We start from the raw sequence: 20,068 nt of genomic DNA, 5'->3' as shown, positions 1-20,068 counted from the left end.
GGAGAGGAACGGGCTCTCCAGCTACAGCTACCGGCGCTCCGGCTCCCAAGCCCAGCTGGGAATGCCCACCTACTAATCTACAGCTTCAAGGAGCTTCTTTCTTCTGAGCTATTAACAAATTAACTCAACAGCACAAAGGACAATGTCTCTCCTAAGGGTTAAAAATGAATGACCTTCTCATACAGAACAGGCAACCTATTCCCCAAACTACAAGCGATTAATCCATCGAGCAAAAGAAATGTTTTACAATCTCATTTATTTTAACTAAATATCTTCAGGGATATTTAACTTTACATATGAAAGCTACACATCGTACACGGTATACATGCAGATACATTATTTATTTATAAACCTCAGGCACAGAAATCAGAAGCCCTAAATTTTTCTTACAATGAATTTCATAATTAGCCCTTCTGCAGTCAAGGCACACACAGAGATCAGGGATTATTCATTAGAGGAAGGAATTAGCAGGATTTTAGGCTTCAGTGGCCTGTACAGACTATTAGCTTGCATTTGGCTATTAGGCGGGTAAGCGGAGTGGTCTCCAAAGCATCGGCAACAGATAACAATAAATTCTCAAAATGAGACTTAACACCTGCTTGTCTAATCTGGCCACAGAGGAGGGGGCGCCGGCTCAGCGCGGCCCCGCTCCCCTGGCGGCTGCGCTCGCGCCTCACGGTGACGCGCGGCCCGGCCCAGCCACGCACCCCGTCGTGGGGTGCCGGGGGGCCTGGCCCGGCCCAGCATGTGCCCTGCTGTGAGGTGCCATGTGGCCTGGCCCAGCCCGGCCCGCCACGCGGCCCGCCGTGAAGTGCCACGTGGTCTGGCCTGGTCTGGCCCAGCATGTGCCCCACTGTGAGGTGTCGTGTGGCCCGGCCTGGCCCAGCCCGCCATGAGTCCCACCGCGAGGCGGGCCTGGCAGCAGACTGTGTTCCCCAGGATGGCCTGAGAGCACGCACAGTCCCAGGGTTTCCCATGGGTAGAGCGGTTAGTGAAAAGGAACAAAAATGAAACAAAAAAGGTCGGCCTGCAAGGCCGGCTTATTTGGGGCTGTTGGCCAGTCTCCTTCCATCGCTTCCAAGGTCTGCATTTGAAAGATGAGAGCGACACTGAGACTGCAAACAACTAATAAAAACACAAACACATGCACATCCTGTAGATGTATTTTTTTTGTACCCTCCCCCTTTACACTACCAACATCCTTCACTTTCTGATAATACCAACCTATGTTTTCCTTTTAACAAGATAATTGGTTACTTCAAGCACACTGGAAACATCAAAAGAGTCCAAAGGAGGTTTCCATTTTATTTTACTAAAGCTAATTCACTGTTGTACTCCGAGATGAAGGACAGGATAATACCTCTACAAAAAATACAGGGCAAGATCCTCTGAACCACTTCGTGCAGCTACAGCTGGCATGTACGTGCTAGAAAAGCACAGAATTTTGATCTAACTTTGCTCTCATATGACAACACTTCTTCGCATTTCCAAGGCGCACAGAAATAACTGTATTAAATACAGCTTCTAAGAGTGGAAGTGCTGACAGGTAAGCAGCATGAACTCAATCAATAAAACATCTCACAGCTTAGCACAACATTTCATCCTCACCTGGATCAGTGGAATATCTGAACCAGAATAAAAAGCACCATCAAAAGAACAACCTGATTTCGCCACTACTGCAACTTCGTGCTAGTTCAATGATTTCAAAGTAAAACAAGAGCAGTAACTGTGATAAATTAAACCCAATGCAAATTCACAGGAACTCGACTATGCCTCAAAACATGTACAAATAAAGATATTAAGACAAGCCATTACAGGAGCACACACACAATTACATATAATTGTGGATATATATTCTAGTACATCCTCAAGTCCACTGATGAAACAGAGCTACACTGTGTTCCTTGCCATTTATTATTTGAATTGTTTCAACATAATTATTACAATTTACAGTATACATCTCTCTCAGAAAAAAAAAAACAGTACAGAGCTTGGAGGGAAGATAAAATATAAAGCAATAAAGTAAGTAATAAAGAATCAGAACACCTTGCTTGGAAAAAAGAATGTAGTTACATAGCAACAAAGTAATTTGAAAAACTTTCTGGAAAAGACAGGTAAACTTACAGAGGAACATGTTAGATATAGGGAAATGGAAAGAATTGGCAAATTTGTTACTCGGGTAACAGATCAGTGAAATGTTTTCTCTTCCATCCTCTCTTTTATAAACAAACTTGAGATTTTTAATTAGCTATGACTTTTAGACCTATGGCACATTTGTCTCAGAATAATATTAACAGAAATAAACATTAAGTATTATTCCTTCCTTCCTCCTGTCTTTTTACTTTGGAAGTGTGGAAGAAAGCTACCGCTCTCGAGAACGAGGGGCTTGCGGCAGTTTGGAGAGGAGCAGACAGTTGCACTGTGCAAATCTCTCCACTGCTTGTCAGTGCAGCCCAATCCCTGACCTGAAACACCTCTGCTAATTCCAACCTTGGCCCTGCTGGAGAAACAAGTACCCATTCTGTAACTTTTTTTTTTTTTTTTTTTTTTTTTTTTTTTTTTTTGATCGGAACAAACGGATTTCAGGAGACAGTAAGAAGTTCACTTCCACTTGGGCACTGATGAGGCTATTTGAACTTGATTCTTTAACAGGTAACATTTTCTCATTATAGAAACGTCGCTGTATGTCCCTTTTCACATGACAACCAAATCACTAGGGCCTGCCACAAAGCCTGTTAAAGCCAACGGAGGTCATTCAAAGACTTCAAAGGCCCCTGAATCCCGGCGTTATGTGAAACGCCCAGAGGCAGCGCATTCCCGGGACAAAGGCTGTGCTCACAGCGGTGCAGCCCCACAGCAGCAACCACTCCAGGCGAGCGGCCGTGGGTGCTGAGGACCTGACATCCCTTTTCCCTGCTCTGCTCCGAGCCTGCGGGCCAGGGACCTGCAAGCAGCAGGCTCCTTGAGCACCTTTTTGAGTTTCCTTTCAACCAAAAGGCATCCGTTTTGTTCCAGGCGTGGTGGGTAACGTGAACCCAAGTATGGTAGCAGGACACAACTAGGATACGTCACTTCAAAATCACTCTTGTGCTGTGCACTAAACCATTAACACAGCCGCGCCAAAACAACCAAATGATGAAACTTCTGCAAAGTTAGGTCCAAAAAGTGAGCGTGCAGATTTCCAGAAACACCAGAAATGAGACAACTACCTTACACAGCTGCACTACAGCAAGTTCTGTCAGGAAGGCCGCCAGAACCACTACTTATGTTCAGCGGTGATTACTCAGCACTAATCATCTACACAGAGGGCTGATACTGAGCTTTTGTGCTTAATAAGGAAAACAGAGTACTACCAACCAAAAAACTCCAGATCACAAACTGAAGTTAAGCTGTTTTCTCTAGGAAGCCCAGTCCAACTTTCAGAAGTTTCTACAGTCTGGCAGTCAAAGACTCACCTACCTCCCCATCTCCCAACATGAAAGAACAGCTCAGCCATCACGAACCACACCCCTTCTCACAAGACCAACAAAGTCACTGCTCATTTACAGGCTTTTACATGATTTTCTGCTATTTTCTGATGGTTCACTGATAATCATGAAAGTGACCTTCATGTTCTCAGCACTGCCTATTTGATTTTGGTGTTTCAATCAGAAATTAAAACGCTGATTCATTTCTAAACACAACTTTTGAAAAATCATGTTTTTTATATTTTTTTTAATCATGATTATATAAGAAAATAGTTGAGGAAGAAAATATTAATAGTCAAAATATCCCAGTATTATCTATTCCCTAGGCCTTCTGCAAAAAACAAGTTTTGGTTTTCAAAAAAATCAAAAATTCAAATTTCCAGTTCTTTCCTACAGGTCAACAATCACAGACAGGAAAACCTCAACACGCTTCTACAGAGTTGGTTTTAGACTTCAAACAAGAGAATCTTAAAACATCTTTCCTACTGTAAGGAATTATAAATATACAACCCACTGACTGATCAACCCTCCCCCAAGTTAAGGCCATGTTTTATAAAAGTTTATATTAAAGGAAATTTATAGTGAAATAAAACAGCACTTACTGATGTTCAATAGCAGTTTAAGTAAATTAACCCGGCAGTAACTAACTGTTAGTCAGTTACATAAAATATGCATTATGTTCTGTAGTCTGAGCAATCACATCCTAATTTTGGGTAACAGCTCCTTTTCTGAAGCTTAAAAGCAAAAGGAACATAAAAAAGACAAATCAGTGTTGTGTTGTCTTTTCATTTGATAAGTGAATGAAATCACAACACTACAGGGAAAAAAAAATCCCACACACAAACCCACCAAAGCAAAAAGAAACTATACACAAAGCAAGAAGAAACTATACACAACCTATTTCTGGAAGGACACATCAAACCAAAAATGACAGTATCAGCTTCAAAACAAAGCATTTAGGAGTAATTTCTGTTTTTAGTCTTTACCTTAAATGATAGCATACGTACAAATAATATACACAGAGAAGCCGTTTGGAAAGATTAAGAGATCATTTAGAAGTAAATCACTCCATAAATAACATACAAAGGTGAAAAGAGCATCTTCAGGAACGGATATCTGTCACACAAGCAGATCCCACATCACACGTTCACAGCTTAATTCTGCAATTGGAAAAACAAGACCTAAAACAACGCAAAAAGTCTATATGCATTAGATTTATTTTTAAATTTCTAGCTACCATAAATATCCAGACGCCACTGAAAAGTAAAAATATTACATACAGAGGAAACGGAAAGGAATAAAATCAATGAAAAACAGGAAGCAGAAGAAGTGGTATGGAGTTGGAAAAATCCAGCCCTATCCTAAGTAGTTGCAGGGCTGCTTTACTTTCAGTGGGGGAGGGAACGATGAGGGAAGTCACATTCAATGTCATCTTGACAGCGACCTCTTATTCAAAAACTATTATTTTTCCATCTCGAATAAGAGAGAAGCAAGTGCTCTTCATAATCACATAAATGACCTACCACTCTCTAAGTGCTCTCTCTTAGATCAACAAAGAGCTATCGGAAGCAGAAAGTATCATACGCGACTCCCCCGTCGTCTCAATCCCAGCCCTAGCTGCAGTTCAACCTCACCAGAAGAGAAACCTTGAAAGGCCAAAAGCTTTAGGATATGCACTTACCCAGCTATTTCTTTTTTGTCTCATAGCAATCCTCCCAGAATTTTGCAGAGTTAACACCATAAAGAAAGAGGAAGAGAGGAGAAGTGCAATGGGAGTTAACTTTTATTTTTCTATAAAAAAGAATAGTTTTAAATGGGCATTTTAAGAGTGAAAGAAAAAAAAAAATCAGTCTTGCTTGGGGAAGACTAATGCTGCATTTTAGATGACTCCTGCAATTAACTAATCTAATGTAAAAGCACTTTTTGCAAGGAAATCCACACTGGTGTGCAAGTTTATAATCCCCACCTCCCCTTCTCTCACTAGAAAGTCCCAGCAGCCCAGCTCAGTCAGGTCAAAGACAGGGATGATGGTTCTTATACCAAATGAAGATTTGATTTTTGAAGCTTGTTTGCTTTTTGCTTTTTTCAGGGAGAACAATGTGAGAAGTCACATTTATTCAACTGCCTGTAGTTCTCTCCTATAATGAAATGAAAGCAAGTACCAGGGAAAAGAATGAAAATCACCAACAAATTAACAAGAAAGGAAAAAGGGAGTTTTGGAGACTATTACCAAGCATACTAGACATCTCCCAGAAATACTCTGCTGCTATGTTGAAATCCAACTGAAAATTAAATTAAGTCAATAAAAACAAGGATGTGGTGCACTGAGTGAATCAGCAAGTCAGAATTCCAGCTAAGTGCAGGGTGGAAGTCAAGGAGCAGCTACATCTCAAGTATCTTGCCCATTTTAAGTGTTGTTCTGTCTTCTTACTGCAACAACGCCAAAACTCCCTGTAACTACATTTTACCTATGAAGAACAATAGAATGATTGTAGATGGCAGCAAAAATGACTTTCTCCCATGCTCCTTCAAAGCCTTTGGCAACAGCAACGAAGACTTACCTTCACCATCCAGCTGGTCAGTCTGAAACAGATCACAAGAATTTCCATCTGACCATCCAAATCAACGCAAAGAGTGCCAAAACAAACTATTTTGAGTAGCTGCATTTGCTGAAAATTTGAATCCTCTCACACAAAATGAGTAAATAGCAGTTGAAGAACAGCATTTTGTTGGATTGCTCAGCGTTCGCAGGCCTGGATCGTACTTCTGCAATAACAGAGAGCTGAGGAATACGCAAGAGTATGGCAAGCGGTAAGGCAGTCCAGAGCTACTCCAAAACCCAAAACCAGAAACTCACCTCCAACTCTATCACAAAGCAAGAAGAGGGACCAACAGGCCGTAATGCTTTCTTCTATTTATACCAAGAGAGAGACATACAGAAGACTAGCAAACACGAGGAAACCCTAAGGAATCCATGGGTCTGACCTTTCCATACGCCTTCTCTCTCATCTAATTTTTTTAATTCTATAAAATTGTTGCCATACTTCTAACTGCAGAATGCTACCGAAGAGCTCATCCTCATATTCTCTTTAATTCCTTGCTGTCACATTGATATATATATATATTCGGAGCCACTCACCAAAATAAAAGCATTTGCACAGGCCCAAAACAGTGACAGAACATGATATATCAGCAGTACCGTAATATTGTAAAAATATGCATACTTACAAAAATCAGACTCCTACATTATTTCATTACAAGATACACATATATTCTTCCCTACTATGTTTTGTTTCAGAGTGTCAAGTTTGCAAACACTAAAAGGCAAGGACATTGCCAATAAGAGAACATGACGGGTCCTGCAGCTTCCGTTCACATGCCTTTTCACATGAACATTACAATGCTAAAGCACAATAATCCTTTTCAATCCAACATCTCAATTCCACACTTTTTTTTTCAAGAATCTATTCATAAGTTGGAGAAAAAAGATCCTGTGAATTTCATTTTTTATCCAAAGCATAAAGTAATAAACAATTGTTCAAATTACTATATAATTTTAACTTTTTATGGCATGCTTCCAGTTAGTAGAATTGGTGGCTAAATAATTTCAATAGAGATACTGGAAATATCTGTTAATATATATAATACTATCTTATACTATATATAAAACTAAGGTGTTTTTTTCATCTATATACATTCATAAATATGTACATACATTTTTAGTGCTAAAAATGTAATTATAAGCTCAGCAGAAGAATATAAATATTAAAAATAAGTGTATTTGCTGATCGATTACAGTATGCAGCTGTAGGTTGATATAGCCCCTCTCACAATAAAGGGATTCAAAACATACTTTTATGCAGGGCAGCAAGGGGGTGGAACGAACAGAGATTTAACGGGCCTAATCCAAATTTCACCAAAATCAGTGAAAAGACAAATTTCAACAAATTTGAACTGGGCACTACTTGGAGGGGAAGAAAAAAAATTGATATAAGTTTATACCAATTTAGGGCTACTGAAATTAGTTCATTTTATATATTAGCTCATTTATATATTAAATAGTCATAATTCTGTGAAGTCAAGAGAGAGATGACAACCTGATTGACAAAAGGCTTAACCAAAATATATAATAAAATCAGAGAATGCGAATATATTCTGGGAACTCTGGAAAAATTTGAGAGAATAATTCTGTCTGTTCAAAGTTCTGCAAACATAGAGCTAAGAAGAACGCTGAGTACCTAAATAATTAAAGTTTATCCTCTTTATTGAAACAGTCCATGTTTGGGAATTTGTGCGAGTTTTAATGTTTAATTAAGGGATTTAAACATTGTTTTAGGTGAAAGCTCTATGCAACCTTAACTATGGACCCACTAGGTCACCTCCATAATATATTCATGTTGGGAGATCCAGGCCCTGGCTTTTATGGAAGTCAGTTACTACAAACATACAGTTCAAATATCAGTCACAAGCACATGAAAAATCAATTTACAGGGATATGAAAAAATAAATGTTCTAGGAGATAGGATATGTTAATGAAAATTAGTATAGCGTGTTTGCTTTTATCCATATAGAGGTTCTGGCTTCACGTGCGGTGACTACTGAGACATGTTTACTTAGTGATTAAAAAAAAAAAAAAGATTAATCAGCAACTTGAGAGGCCCGGGCAGATAAAGATATGCCCATTTTACGAGTAGTTAATAATTTCTTATTAATGAATTATTTTTAATTACTAATTTTCTCAAATATTGCTAATGACTGAATTGCATTTTTTCAGCTTTTTAAGTTTAATTTAAGAAGAAAATTTTACATTCCTTTAAGTAAAAGGCAAACCTAACAAAGACAAATCATTGCCAAGTTCATCAACAGGACACCAGCTTAATTCCAGACTGGGAGGCAATGCTGCCTGCAACCGCTGTAGGCCAAGAGTAGAGAAAGGCCTTCCGCTGGTCTCAGGAGGTCAGAGAGATAGGCTGATGTTCCATCCATCTTTTGTCCATCCCAGGGCCTCTCTGAGGCAGGAGATCTATTTTAGTAGAATTTTTCTCAGTCAGCACTGAGTGCACCTGCCAGAGCCACACACGTGAGCAGTTGTGGACACGCTCACGCACAAGGCTCTGAGGTGCTCTCGGCGCAGAGATGAGCGGGCGGAGAGTAGGAGCCCTGCACATACATCCCCCCAGCTCCATTGACCCAAGTACAGCCCTGCTAGGTAAATGAAGCAAATTTAACGGTTTCGGTCCGTTTGTCAGAAGTTAAACATCCATCCCATAACAGATATCATTTACATCAACATCACCACACCACATCAGTGAAACAGGACAGGAACTGAGACACATTTGAGAAACAGCTGTACTTTTCCTGAGACGAGACATTCCAAGAGGTCGTTTGGGAAAAGTGTTTGGGAGAGCTGGATCTGAATGCAGAGGAACAGATGCAGAAGGACTGAGGCCTTCAAAGTGCCAGTTAAAACACCCCTCAATAATAACAAATTCACTCACAATTCAAAAGGAAGATAAATTATGAGTTCTAGGTTGGCTTGATAGTGTCCAAGTTTTTACAGAGACAATTTGTCTCTGGAGGGATGACTGAATCCCTGTATCTACAGCACTTGACTGTATTTGGATATATGTTTCCTGCTAGACACTAAAATGAAAGCGGTATTTTAGAGCTCTGGAAAAGTGAAACACAGACTGCAGTCTATATGTATAGCAATATTTCTACCTATCTGCATGTGCCTCACTGACCATATGTTGACGAGGGAAGTGATGAGAGTTAATATAATGTCCCCAGGATTGTTCTGGTTTTTTTTGGACCCTGGTTTTTCATAGAACCATAGAATGCTTAAGGTTGGAAGGGACCTCTAGAGGTCATCTAGTCCAACCCCCCTGCACACGGAGGGTCACCCAGAGCATGTGGCACAGGACTGCGTCCAAGGGGGTTTGGAAGATCTCCAGAGAAGGAGACTCCACAACCTCTCTGGGCAATCATGTTTCAACCATGGGTTGCGTCACTGCTGAGGACTACTAATAAAAGCTGATGGATACAGGGAATAAGAGGAACATGTGAAGATGAAAAGCAGAAAATAGACATACAAATCAAAATAGAGGGAAGGTGCTTCCTTGACTTTGACCTTTTGCACCTGCATCAAGGCTCATGTGTGAGGTCACTTTGGTCCTTCACTATCTATTTGAATGGCAAAAATCTGCACCACTTCTCAGAATGTTTCAAAAACGCAGAATGTTTCCAAAAACAAAGTAAAACAAACAAGCAAAAAGCCTCTTTCAGTTTTTAAACGTTTTCAATGGGAGCAGTCGGAAGTGTTCAAGGCTTCACTCTGAAGTTTTGCAGACAGGATCAAGGGAATAAAGGGTTAAGGCCTGAGAAATAAAAGAGCAAGGCAGCAAATCCGACTACATGTTTGAAGAAGTCTATAAAGCGTTACAAGCAAAACCAGGAAAGCTTATGTTAATAATGCATAAAGCAAAGGAGGGGACAGGGTGTATTAAAAAAAAAAAAAAGAGAGAGAGAGAGAGAGAGAGAGAGAGAGAGAGAAGAAACCGCCACCCCCCGTAATTTCCAAGGGCGGCCGGAGCGGGGAGAGCCCGGCAGCTCCGCGGCGCTCTCGGCGGAGGCCATTACCCGCCCGTCGCCATGGCGACGCTAACGGTGCGCCCCACTTCAAAGGCCGGGATGTAATTTCAGACTTCCCGCAGCCAGAGGGAGCGGTGCGAGCGGCTGCCCGGGCGGCGGCCGAGCGGGAGAAACACCCAGGAAGGTTATGAGGGGGGACCGTACCACGGCAGCCGCCGTGCTGGGGGGGAGGCCGGCTTGCTGGTGAGGAAAATATATATATATATATACAATACATATATATCGCTTGGCAGAGGGGTCAGGCTAAGGAAAAGTTATGTAGCGCAGTGCCCTGCAGGCCTTTTTTTTGCTCCCCCGGCAAAAGCAAAAATAGCTCGCGCCGCGCTCCTGCTCATTCAAATGCGAGCCGCTGCCGGGCTGGCGGCAGCACCGCGAGCTGCTGCTTCTATATTTGTCAGGAAGCGTCTCGAGGACCCGCAGCCGGCGAGGAAGCCATATCCACCGGCGGGCAGGAGAGCGCCAGCACCCTGTAGTCCTGTAACTCCACTGCGATTCCAACAACAAACAAACAAAAAAGTTGTTTCATTTATTATTATTTTTTTAATTAAAAAGAGCAAGGGGAGTTGCAAGACTGTTTCAGTGCGGACAGGGAAGGAGCAAGCTCGCTTTTACGGTTTGCCACTCCGTGTATTCCCAGCAAGAAACAGTAACTGCAATACAGAAAAACAGTAATTAACTCGGCTAACATATACAGTTGTCTCATCAATAGGCTCTTATTAAGGGTGATAAAAATATCCACTTGAAAAATCAATCTGCAGTTTTGTAGTCCAGCAATAGTACAGCATGCTGCCCAGGAAGCCAAAAATTGAAGCGCAGGCGCATTTTTTTAAAAAATCCAAGTCCTCAGAGGGGTGGAGGACTTCTTTTTCTAGGAGTCATGTTCCCTACAGGATCACAGCCTCATCCCTAAACCAAGATAAAAGGAATATACTCCCTTTCAGTTTAGTAAAGTTGTGTTACCCTATGAACCCTTTTTAGAAGGGAGACAGAGGGAGTTGCAGAGCAGACCTATATATATATCTCCTAGAACAACCCAACACCTTGAAGCTTGCTTTCCTTATATATAATTCTATATATAGCCCAAGTGCTATTACATCTGTAACTTGGCTGTTACCTAGTTTAGAGGAAAACTAACCCTACTCCTTGCAGAAATTCAGGCACTTTACCTCCTTTTGGAGGGGTCAAGTGTATTATAAGCTGCAGTTTCCCTATCACAAATGCATGTTCCCATCTGACAGGGCACTCCACTGTTCCAAGTGGCTTCAAACCTCAATAATGCAATACAAAACACACTATAGTTGGCCAAGATGAACACCCAACCCATGCACATAGTTTAGTGTTAGATGACTTCTCACCTTTATAATGTGAGCAGGCTGCAAGAGCTGCTCATAGCCATGAGAGCAACGCTACGTGCCACCTTGGCCCATTGAGCCACGTTCTCCCAGTCCAAGATGCGCAGAACTTGCTGTTACTATCATTTACGCTGGCATGACTGGGACACACATGCTGTTCACAAGCATGAGCTGGATCCTTTGATCTTGAACCTATAACCCCAGACTGAACTTGGAAGAACATTAACAGCCTCATCTGTACTTGGCTAATCACAAATGCACAAGCTCCGCAGCGAGAGGGCTATGAAATTCAGCTTTCAGCAAAACTGAGCTCACGACATCTACACTTAATAAGCATGAATCAGTTATCTGTGAGAAATTCAATGCACATAAAGGGCTACACAGCATGCCTTTCAAATTTCTGGAAAAGTAATCATTATTGTATAGTTTTTCACTTTAAAAAAGAGTTTTGTTTTATTAAACAATTAAAAAAAATCTATTTGCATTGCTGATGCACGTTTTGTTTCTGGATTACATTTTTCTTTGATGTGGGTGGTGGGTAAGAAGGCCATCCCTCTATAGATCCTTTAGGAACGAAGATGGAGGAAAACTGACTCTAAAGAATCTAAATGAGGCCACAACTGTGAGATGTCACTAACAATAATAATACACACACTTAAAATTTGGGGTCTTTTTCTCCATAAATCCTCTGTGTAATGCTGAAGAACTGCACTGAGACTTGCATGGAACAGCTATGCAACTATATATTCTGCAAACCTTATTTGAAGGTTACAGCTGCATGATTTTTACTTCATAAAATCAGACAGATGCATAATGACATGTATGTTTAAGTTTTTGCACCTTCCCAAAATACTAAGTTCACTAATACAGTGAAAGATTAAAACAATTTCCATGTGGGGGGAATCAACACATTCCGTTATAAATTCATGCTACTTAACTATAATGTGAAATAAATGAAGACATTTTCCTATACTAATGCAATTACTCAAATCTGTCTCAGTTCAGGTCCTAATGCTAATTTATTATAATCATTCTCATAACACAGGTTGAGATGTTTAAAAGGGACATCTACAATTGTTTGCATGGAAGGAAAGAGATCAAGACCCTAAACCCTAGGAACTGAAGTAACTTTTCCTAAAGTTAGCAGTTTTTATATCTTGATTTCAACGCACTACAAGACTTCAGCCTCTCTACCCTCCCTTAAAACACATTGCCAATTCCAAGCAGCATCTTCTTTATAAAGTCCTCAGGAATTGGAAGCATCTTTGAAACTCTGTGGGTAACGGCACAAGTAATCTGTATGACATTAAGGAAAACTGCAGTGAGTTAAGAGGTAGTGCTTTCCAAAGATAACTACAGGGGAAGAAAAAAAAAGAACTTTATTTTGCACATTCATGTTTAACTTAGAGAAAGGTAGCCCATTTAGTAAGAGTGACCTCGCATGCAGAGCTGGTGGCCAGCAAAGGAAGGAAGAGTTCAGAGGATTAAGCATAACGAAAGGCTTCAGATTTCAAGAAAATAAACTTGAAGGCAATTCAAAAAGCTCCTTCAAGCTTCAGAAAAATAAAGGAAAATATGAATAGTCTCACAGGACTCAGACACTTCATGTACTACTGGCAAAGCACACATGAGAAATGCTGAGCGCCCTCACTATCGCATGACAGCACCGAGGATCCCTTGCAATTGCGGATACATCACCAACAACCAGAGAAAAGCACTGTGAAACCTGCCCTTGCCGCACGCTACGAGCCACGACTGCCCAAACACCTGCTTACACAGAAAGTTTTATAGGACTGCTCATAGGCGAGCTACACCTCAAGGACTGGCAATGTTCTTTGGAATGAAGGTTCTACCAGCAGCACCAGAAGGCAACAGCTTTCCCGAAGAAACAGGAAGAGAGGGTGGAGGAAGAAGAAGAAAGGCATCCAGCGTCCCCCTCCGAGGCCGCAGGCTGGGTGAGCGGCTGTGCTTAGTCAAGGCTGCGGAGCTGAGGTCATGCTGCACAGCAGCTGGCAAACACAAGCAATGCAGTCATTACATTAAAAAAAGGAGAAAAAGAAAGGCTTACCAAAATACTTGTGGTTAAATATAAAAGGAAAAACAAAACCAAAAAGTTTGCAGTGTGTCTCAGGTACTTCCTGAAATGGTCTTCAAGTGAGTAACACACTTTTGTCTTGCTTTCCGTCTGGCAATCCCAGTGTTCACACAGGCATGAACAAAGATAGGTTCTGGTAAATATATTAAGCCATAGAATTTATAGTATGCTATCAATTCAAAATTTACAAATAACCAAATATAGACTGCATTGATACACACTCTATGGATTGGGCATTTCATGGTACCAAAACACACCCACCACCCCAGACCTCGTGAGAACAAACACAGCCATCTTAGATTCCCAAATCCATAACCTAAAGGCACCAACTGGGAAATTTAGGCAGATTAAAAGGACAGCTAAGGTGGTTACTGCTCCTGTAGCAGGTACACCTGAGCCATGTGTGAAGAGACACTCGAATGGCTACAGCTGACAGCCCTACAGCATTAAAGTAGCCTTGTCTGCCCATGGCACACGCTGTAAGATGCAGCAGTTCAGTTGTCCCTGCTATGGGGGCAGCAGCCTCTGGGGAGAGAATAACTGGAAGGAAAACCAGGAAAAACAGCTTCAACCATCCAAACTCAATTCTGTTCAATTCCTGAGTCAACCCCAGTATTATTCAAATGTTCAAATCACTATCAAGAAACGGCTATTGGCTTTGGGGAAAATAAATAAATAAATAGAATAATATAAAAATAAAAATAGTCAATAGCACTTTAATATTCCACATAGATCCATACTGGCCTAGTTGAACGAAAGTTTTTCCAGCATTAACTGTTTCTGAGCTCTATAATCTCTTATCAGTTTGCTCACATAAATTTCATCTAGAGAGTCAGACCAAATTTTCTCAGGTCTAAATAAATTTTCTCAGGTCCTTGAAGAAGCTACTAATTTAGTTATGACAAGAATATTTAAAAAATGAAAAACATGATGGAGCACTTGCATATCATTTACAGTACTTTTACTTCAATGACAAGCATACACTGCATTTTAAATAAATATGTTAATTATCAAGCAAAAACAAGCAATCCTGTAAAGCATTAAATAACAAATGAATAACACCAGAACCATCTCTTCACATTACACAGATAATAGCAAGAAATACCAACTCCAAGAATCAACACTTCTGATTTTAGAGTTTAAATTCACCCATACGCACACAGCGTAAGCTCTGTGCCATGCTGCACAACTTAAATTATGTTTCTGCCCCAAAGCAGCACTTAACTGAATTTAAAAGTGGATCCTCCATAAAGGAATCAGTTTAATCACACACATGAAATTTTGGGGGCATAGAAGCCAAGTGTAAAACCTACACGGACATTCGGTGGGCCGCACTTTTTAACCACACAAGCATGTGAAATGTGTAAATTCACAGGGTACCTATGATTCCCGTGGGACCAGTGCTGGAGCCAGCACTCTGATCCAGGCCAGCGACAGCCCAAACCCCCGTTGGGATCGGCAGCGGGGCGCGCGGGGCACCGCAGACCCGGCTACGCCGCACGCGCCCACGCACCTATTGAGAGATGCCGGTTCTGGACACGCTTTGCCACCAGAAATGGCAGGAGCAGAAAGCTGCAAACTACCAATTGCCTTTGGCTGGGAATTTAACTGGCTTGGGGAAAAAACTGCAACTTTTTCCAGTTCTACGTATAATGGCCAATAAAAGCATTTGTGAAAGCTTAATCACTTCTTTGCAACTTAAAGCTTTTTTTTTTTTTTTTTTTTTTCTCCTTTTATTCCAGGCTTAAACAAAGTTCAGTGGGGCATCAAGCTGCCTCAGTTTTAAATTACAGTCTGTACTTTAAAATAGAATGCATGCACCACATGTTCCTGAAGCTAGAGGGTGGGAGTGTTATTCACTGAAAATTGAAGGCTTGTTGAGTCAATAATCTTCTTTCACAGAGTAACAATTTTCAGCTAAAATTTCTTGACCCAAACAAAGGAAAACAAGATCATTCAGTTATTTTACAACATTGCAGGAAAAAGAAAGGAAAGCACGAAAGAGACACACCAGTCTTATCCTACTTGATGTAAAAACAATGGAAAATTTAATTCACAAGTACTACATGCTCACATTTCCTTCTTGTTTGTGGTTTAACATATCCCCAGTTATTTTCAGACTTAGACATGAACAAAAGCAAATAACCACAGGACACAATTGCTACTAAGCACTATCCATGTATCTATCAACTGCCAACTACATTCACCTGCCACTACGAAGAATCTATTTACTGATTTTTCCCTCTCCTTTCTCAAGTCAGAAATAATATCTCAGAATTTTTTCAATGTCACTTGAATTTGGATCAAATTTTCTAGCTCAAGTACTGCACAGATTCCATCTTGAGCTACAAAAGGACAGGGTTGCTGCACCAGCTCTCCTTTACTACTGAGGGGCTATGGTGGGGATTAATATTTACATAATGGTAGTGCCCACAACTCTGCCCACGATTAGGGCTTACTGAACTAAGCTCTGTATAAATGTCACCACATTCCCTGGCCCCAGCAGCTTAACCTCTGAGAAAAGAAAAAGAGGTATCTCCTACTAACTTTCAAATAAGGTTTCTCATATGATACTGGAAATTATTCTTCTGCTCTATTAAGACTTCAGCCACTGAATACATTTGTTCAGGGAGAACAATTGCTAGAGACAACCTTCCAATATACTTCATCCTCTACAAGTTAGGCAGGGAAAACAGATTCCCAAACCATTACATGTATTTTATCACTTACCAAGCCACGCATCAGAAACTGTGTAGTCCCTGATCCAAGTGTATCTAGGTTTGTATTTATAGTACACCACTAGTTTTCACCTGAGGTTTCTGAAATCCAATTTAGAACTCTTCCTCTGCAACAAACAAGCGTGTGCTGACCAGAGGCCTGCCTGTCTCTTTAGAGGTTCGCCAAGACAGAGGGAACAGATCTGCAGTGGTTAATAACAAGAAGGATCATTACTGCACTGTTCTCCAACATACCACGCATAACGAAACATGGCTACCGATGTCTCAAAACTTCTATCTATCCAAGCAATGGTATGCGTTATTTGAGGCCTACCTTACTCCGAAGCTCACTACCCTGCACACAGTAGAGCTGACATTAAACATCACAGCTCACCACAGTGCATAACCAGCAGCCCACCTCCATTGCTGGCCACTATTTCATTTTCTGTGAAAGTTGTTCTGCCTCCGTGAAGAAACCCTCAAGCAAAACGACTCAGGGGTGTAAGCTGGCAAAAAACTCTGCCTTACCAAAAAAAGCAAATTGCCTTCTCCCAGCGTACAGCTCTGTGATCACTGGAGACTCGTATGTGTTTTGTCATCATGTCTTAGCTGACAGGATAACACCATCTTAAACCACTCTAATGAGACCCTACAGTCTGTAGATCTGGCTAAAAACCAGAGCTGCTGTAGCATTACTGTCCCACCATGGCTCCTGGTTTCCATCTCCTCCTCTGCTGTCCCACTGATGCTCAGGCAATGACACAGTGTTCCGGTCAAGAAGCGACACAGAAATGAAGAGCGGGCTATTTCTCAGATGGCTCCGTTCCCCAAGGCAGCTCCGCGGGCTGTCCCAGCAGCGGCACGAGCAGCCACGGAGCTTCCCTGGGGGCAGCAACAAGGATGAGCGAGCAGCAGCCACGGTCTGAGGGCAGGGAGACCCCGGCCAAGCCACCAGCCTCACATCCCACAGCAGCACACGCGACAGCGGGCAAAAAGGAGCAAAGCAACCCCAGCGCCTGCCTGGCTTAAACGACTTTCATGCTGACAGCAATAAAAGAAATGAAATTCACCTGTGCTCTCTGTTCTCCATCCCATCAACGCAATCCAATACGAACATTTACGAAAATATTCATTAGAGGTGAAGTATTAGTCTTCACAGACACACAATGTCTGCTGCTGACAAACTCCTTTACTGCAGCGGCAAATTTTCAGATCTATCATTTGGAAGCGTTTTCTGCAAGACTGCTCTGTGTTTCCCACATTAGCAGAAATCTGTGCGTTTTGCCATTATCCCCTGAATCTCAATAAATAACTCCTGTAGTAGCTGTTCGCCAGACATTCTCATTTAGGCTTCTCCCCCTTCTCTTCCTTTTCCCTAATCAGGAACAGTTTCTGTTTATGACTTCCTTTCCCTCACAGAGTACCAAACAGCCATGTTTTCTCAAAAGCCTGAGATTTCCTTCTAATTGTGACCCCAACAAAAGTGCTCTGAGCGCTATTCTGTGCCACATTTCACTGGGGCTCTCAGAGACTCCACATGGTCAAAGACCTCCAGGTCAAATCTCCAGATAGCAGAGCACTGAGGGCAAAGGAAAGCAAGCGTTGTATAGAACCTGGCAGGCCATTAGAAGTGGCTAATAAAGCCATATTTTGTTTGTAGCCATTTGTTACCAACCCACATTACAAATTTGGCTGCTTTGAACTTTATGGGAACATTCATGTCAGGACTTTTATATACAACGTGTGAAGGAAATGGAACAACTATTGAGCTGTTTAGCTGTGCTCACTGTGACACAAACTTGCTGAAAAACACTCTCCAAAAGGATGACACAAGTCAGCATTTAGAGCTGCAGAAAGTGGCTAGCTTCAAATCCATCACAGGAAAAGCTTTTTTTGTTTGTTTTAAAGCCACATCAGAGAACACCATTCACCATTCATTATTACATCTCTTTTGTTGGTTTTAGATATTTGTAAGAGTTTGCTATGTAGCTGCTGTGATTTCACATGGCGCCATTAAGAAACAAAAATACAGTAGGCAAATTTCCAAAAACCAAAACATAACCAAACTTCATTAAAGGCGCAATATCACTGCTGTCATTTCTAGCTGCAATAGACAACCAAGACTTGCTGCCTGCCCTCAAGGACAGCATTACAGCACATCCTGAGAACAACGCTGAGCAGCTTACATCTAGCGCCCCATAATGACACTATAACTAGGGATACTAAACGAGGGAGAGTGATCACAGGTTCTCATGAATAGTTCAAACCTAAATACAGATCTCTGTTCAAGGAAAAAAATTTTTATATGCGGAAGTCAGGCTTACCCCATATAGAGCATGTATATGAAAGCATTTACCATGTTCACCATGGTTAGAATGTATGGGCTGCCTCTACTTTCCAAGTCATTTTACTTGGAAATAAGATCATGGGGAGGTTGTTCACACTATGAAAACAAACAATGCAGCCACATACACACTGCTACAGCTCTTTTTAATTTTGGTACCCCTTGCCCAAGTACAAAATGAAAAGATCTCCCATTCCCTTCCCTATCCAGCAGCAGAGTTTTTGAGTATATGAAGTGGTCTGTGGATACGTATCAAAGCTTTTCAGCATGAATAACAGCATTTAGGCCCAACTTAAATTCTAAGCTATGTGGCCAAAATGGTTAACATTCACTATTAATACCACCAACTTACTCCTACCAAGAATAATAACGAGCTACTAAATATACCAAACGTTTAGGGACACAGATAATACCCAATACTCTGCTTAGATATGATGATGATGAAGGTAGGACAGAGAATGGCTTGAAAATAGGGCAGTCTTTTAAGAAAAATCACAGGCAAATTAGAAGACCATTAGTTAATAAGTAACTTCCAACTACTGTAATATATACTGCTTATGAAAAACTGGGAGATTAAAAGTCCCTTCTGCTACCATTGCTTTTTAAGAAGTTAGATAAAACCTTCAATTCACTAGTATTTTTAAACTAATTGCCAACACTTGTTTTTGAGACCTGTTTAAATCTTAAAAAAAGATTTCAAAATTAGCTCAAAGCAAATGGGTAGCTCTTCTTACACCAGTTTCCACAACTGCTCTTAGGACATACATTTATCTGAGACAGCCTCTAAAGCATTTCTTGTGCATATACTGTCCGAGGTTTTAAAGTTATAACTTTAAAAGGCTACGAAGTTGTTTATTGTATGACAGTTGTTTTTTAAAGAAACTCTGAAGTATTTTTTTTTACTACTGTAGCTATTAAGGTGATCCTGATGCAGAGGCCAGGAACGGAAGGGAGGAATGGAAGGAAGGAAGGAGAGCTGGACCTGTGTGAGGCCTATGCTAAACAGGACTGTCATCATATGACAACATTTTACACAGTGATTAGGTATTACTGGAAAACTTACAGATTGACTTTCAATACTTTTTCTGTTTTTTAAGGGATGTCAATATAGCATACGTTAGAGCTAAGATACGCAAACAATTGAATTTCACAAATAAGTTAGTTGATAAGGTAAGCATACAGAAGGATCCCTCTAACAACTGGAAATGAATATACGCTCAGTGAACTTACAGGAAACACCCAACAGGTTTACGACATATTATTCCAAGTCAAAGCTCACTTAGAACAGCTAGAATATATTCTATGTAAAAGATGAAAACTGTTTAAATTCACACTCTTTTACTAACAACAAACAAAATCCTCCCAAACAGGGGCAGACAGAAACAAGGTCAGAGAGAACTTTCGTCTACTACAGCGAAGACCGACCTTCAAAAATACAAGCA

The 20,068-nt window shown here is 41.0% G+C and overlaps 1 protein-coding gene across 4 annotated transcripts in view; it reads right to left on the bottom strand.

The window, feature by feature from the left end:
- Positions 1–20,068, bottom strand: part of ARID1B (AT-rich interaction domain 1B) — a 319,110-nt gene that overhangs the window by 200,157 nt on the left and 98,885 nt on the right. The gene's annotated exons all lie outside the window — the stretch shown is intronic.

This window comes from Tinamus guttatus, unplaced genomic scaffold, assembly GCF_059628265.1.
Source record: "Tinamus guttatus ecotype Peru unplaced genomic scaffold, ASM5962826v1 Tinamus_guttatus_pri_ptg000264l, whole genome shotgun sequence".
NCBI classification, from domain to species: Eukaryota; Metazoa; Chordata; class Aves; order Tinamiformes; family Tinamidae; genus Tinamus; species Tinamus guttatus.
This window is presented reverse-complemented; position numbering and strand designations above follow the sequence as displayed.